A 4,751-nucleotide genomic window follows, 5' to 3' on the forward strand; every position below is an offset into this window, starting at 1 on the left:
AAACTATAGTAACTACAGTCAAATAAAAAGCTTCTGCACAGCGAAGGAAACAATCAACAAACCTAAACGGCAACCTATGGATTGGGAGAAGATGTTCTCAAAAGACATATCTGATAAAGGGTCAGAATCCAAAATATACAACGAACTTATAAAACTCAACACCCAAAAAACAAATAATCCAATTTAAAAATGGGCAGAAGACATGAACAGACATTTCTCCAGAGAAGACGTACGGATGGCCAACAGCCCCCTGAAAAGATGCTCAACATCACTGATCGTGAGGGAAATGCAAATTAAAACCACAATGAGATATCACCTCACACCTGTCAGAATGGCTAAAATAAAAAACACAAGAAACTGTCAGTGTTGACAAGAATGTGGAGAAAAAGGAATCCTGGCGCACTGTTGGTGGGATTGCAGACTGGTGCAGCCACCGTGCAAAACAGAAAGGAGTTTCTTCAAAAATTTAAAAACAGAGCTACCCGTGATCTAGCAATCACACTACAAGGAATTTACCCAAAGAATAAGAAAACACTAATTCAAAGGGATATATGCACCCCTGTGTTTATGGCAACATTATTTACAATTTAATTAATTAATTACTTAATTTAAATTACATTAAATTTAATTTAATGTAATTTAAAAAGATCCTCCTGCACCAGCGGAGACTTCAGCAGACTGTAACTCCAGGCAAACATCTTAAATGCATCTTCATGAGAGACCCTTCCCAGGACATAAGCACCCAGCTAAGCCACTCCTAAATTCCAGCTCCAAAGAAAGTGTGTGAGATAACATGTTTATTATTGTTTTAAACCACTACAAAAAGAGAATGGTCTCCTATAAGTAACATGATAGGTCAGTGTGTCTCAAGCCATGGACTTCATAGGCCCTCAGTACGCGCTATGTAAATTGTGACTCTTGGGATGTATATTCCTTCCAAAAGGCGTTGGTTGCTTTGCATCTAAGATGATGCCTAGTGTCTTAGTTTCCCAGGGCTGCCTTAGCAAAGTGCCGTCACTAATAACAACAGAATTGTGTTGTCTCACTGGAGGCCACCAGTCGGAGTCTAGGTGTTGGCAGGGCCATATTCCTTCAGAAGCTCGTAGGGAAGAGTCCTTCCTTGCCTCTTCTAGCTCCTGGTGCTTCCCAGCAATCCGTGGCCTTCCTTGGCCCGAAGACACATCGTTCAAGTCTCTGCCTCTGTCATCACATGGTTGTCTTCCTGCGTTTCTGTGTCTCTGTGTCTCTCCTCCTCTTCCGAGGACACCAGCCATATTGGATTTGAGGCCCATTCTACCCCAGATGATTTCGTCTTAATTTGCCGAATTACATCTGTAATGACCCTGCTTAAAAATCAGGTCAGGTGCTGAGGTACTGGGATTAGGACTTCAGCATAGCTTTCTGGGGGATACAATTTAACCCAAAACAAGAGAGGATACAGGACCCAAGTTTCCCCCAGTGTATGTGTCCAGAGTACTTTTCATGGGAGAGAATGACCTGTGGAATGTATTTGTGAAACGTGCCCTTAGGCATCTGGAGTGCCCACTGATGGAGTTCTCCAGTTTTCCTTGAATGTTGCTGCCAACATCGCTTTAATGTCTTGCAGCCTCCGACACCCCTGTTCTTCCATTTCAGTTTCCTGGACAACCTTGGAAAACTGGCCACCACGAGAGGAGCTGCCCCTGCATTTTGAGTGAACCCGCTCAGTGGGTCTGGACTGAAACTGGGACCCTCCCTAAGTGCACTTCTGCCATCTTGTGGTTGGGTCGGCCTTCCCCCAGCAGACTTTTTTTTTTCTTTTTAATTCCAAATAAAATACAGTGTTTTGCTTCTGCCGGGATTGATAACTACCTCAAAGCACAACCTACCGGAGGCAGCCGCTCACTCCAGCTGCTCTCCACCTTCGTGAGCAACCTCATCTTCTTCTGGCCTTCACTCTGGTCTTCATACCTCGAGGCCATGTGCTGTTTTCCCGGCTTCTTCTTACAGGTGTCTCTGATCCCTCTGACTACTCCAGGACATCACACTCCTTTGGTCCTTTGTCAACTCCCCTTCCTTCTGAAGTCATCTTTTCTGGTCTTGATTAACTGACACAGCCTGTAGGTATCAATCAATGAATCAATACACTGGAATAAACCTATTTTTAACCCCATTAAGTATCATCAAATGGTATTTGCTCTTACTGAATGCTACTCACTCAATTTTCTATTCTATCTTATTCTATTCAAATCTAGCCTAGGCCATGTCCTTTAAAAATGTTGTTCCCAACCATTGAATTGATTGCCTTACCCATTAATGGGCTGCAACTTGTATTTCAAGAAGCAGTGACCTGGATTAAAGCAGAAATCTCTTGAATAGCCTCCTTGCTTCTATTCTTACTTCTTTGCAATCTATTTTCCACCAAGCAGCAAGAATAATCTTTTAAAAACCTAAATTAGATCAGGTCTCTGGAGCACTTAAAACCCTCCCGGGTCTTTTCATTCGGCCAGGATGAAATCCACACTCCTCGTCAGGCCTGTAAGCTTCCACGTGGAAAGGCCCTTTCCAGCTCTGCGTTCCCCAGCTCACCTTGGATGGCTCCACTCCAGGGTCAGTGCCTTCTTTCTGCTTTGGAAACACCTGCTAATCTTGACCTTTGACTTCGCCAATGTTCTTTGTCTCAACCCAAAGTCAGAGACCTTCCCTGGTTCCCCTACCCCTATCCTGTCCCTGCTTATCAGTTTTCCCTATTTTATGTTCCTCCGAGTACTTATTTTCTTCTGAAAGAATTGATTGGTTTGCTTGCTTGTTTGCTTTCCGGATCTCCCACTAGGATGTAAGCTCTGTGGGAGGGGAGGGAGGGAATGTCCATAGACTCTGAGGTGGAGATGTCCCTGCAGGCCTTTACTGGGGACTTCTTGGGATCAAGGTTGTGAAGGGGAAAGGGAGAGACATGACTGGGCAGAGGGAGGTATTGGGCGATGATACCATCTCAACGGGTGCCCTACAGGGAATCAAGATGGGATGACTATTTAGAATTGTCCAGATTTGGACTGGAGGCCCAGGTCATTGGATCTCTACACAACCAACAGCTGGATGTGGTCTGTGTGACATCGTGCAAGAGTCACCAGGGCTGACAGCTGGACTGAGTGCTGGCAGCACCCCTAGGACTCTCAAAGAAAAACCCATCATATCATGCCATCGGTTGTTTGTGACCACAGCCCCAGCACGGATGGCAGTGCCCAGTGCTGGTGCTCAATAGCTGTCTCTATTGACCTCTCCTCCCCCACTTCAGCTCCCTACTCAGATTCCCATTATCATCCTCAAGGTCATTTTTCTCTGATAACTTGGTTCTCTCCTAGATGTCAACATGTCCCCTTGAATGTGATCTTATTCACATACTGCTCACCAAATTTTGAAATCCAGAACAGACGCTCCTGCCACCTTCTTTGGGTCACATTCTAGGATTCCTTGCCCAGAACCCATGGTCAAATAGCTCTTCTCCATTCACAACAGTAAGGAGAGACCCTGGACAGCCCAGTCCTTCCTTCCTTCCTTCCTTTCATTCTTTCTCATTCTTTCTTTTCTTTCTTTCTTTCTTTCTTTCTTTCTTTCTTTCTTGGTTTATTTTTGAGAGAGAGGCAGAGTGTGAGTGGGGGAGGGGCAGAGAGAGAGGGAGACACAGAATCCAAAGCAGGCTCCAGGCTCCGTCCAGGCCATCAGCACAGACCCCGCCGCAGGGCCCGAACTCACAAACCGTGAGATCATGACCTGAGCCAAAGTCGGACGTTTAACCGACTGAGTCACCCAGGTGCCCCTGGTCAACACAGTCTTTGTGTAGGCAGCAGGTGGTGGTGTTGATATAAGGGAAAAAGGAATGCAGAACATTTTGATAAAAAGCAAAGTGGCTGACTGGGGATTCGCTTTCGTTAATATTTCATTGAATATATTGAATAATTACTACGTTATGGTAGGATGATGGTGATGATGATGGTGGAGATGATGGTAGAGCTATGTTCGCAGACTGATCGCCCATGCCGGGAAGGTCACTTCTGATGTTTGCAACACTCAAGTATAAAAGTAAGAGGAACGGAAGCACTTACCAACCCTTTATGAGAACATCACGATGGGCTCAGCACTGTTGTCGAGGGTTTTTTTTTTTTGCCTGGGGGGTGTGTAGAGGGTATTAAAGATGTAAAAGAACTAAGAGAAATGGGTCTTTCTTTCTTTCATGTTTATTTGTTTATTTTGAGAAAGAGAGCGAGACAGAGAGAGAGAATCCCATGTAGGCTCCATGCTTAGCACGGAGCCCAATGCAGGGCTCGATCTCTCCACCCTGGGATCGTGACCTGAGCTGAAACCCAGAATCAGACACTCAACTCACTGAGCCACCCAGGGCCTTGCTTTCAAGGACCACACAAGCTAACTGAGAACTCTTTCTTCTTTTCTTGTAAATAACACTAGCAGTCTTCCGTAGGGCATGCTCTATGCACTTCACATATATTAACTCGATTGATCTTCACGCAATCCCAGGTGGTGGGGACTACTGTTGCCCCCATTTTACAGAGGAGGAACCTGAGGCACAAAGAGGTTAAGTGACTTGCTCAAGGTCACACTGCCAGTAGGTGGCAAGTCCAGGACTGAGACTCTGGCAGTCTGGCCCAGAGTGTATGCACTCAGCATCACATGACACTGCTTTTCTAAATAATTCTCGACTCCAGAACGTCACGAAAGAAATTCCTGTGTATTCGAACTTTTTTTTTTTTTTTTTT

The sequence above is a fragment of the Panthera uncia genome (assembly GCF_023721935.1).
Source record: "Panthera uncia isolate 11264 chromosome B2 unlocalized genomic scaffold, Puncia_PCG_1.0 HiC_scaffold_24, whole genome shotgun sequence".
NCBI lineage: Eukaryota > Metazoa > Chordata > Mammalia > Carnivora > Felidae > Panthera > Panthera uncia.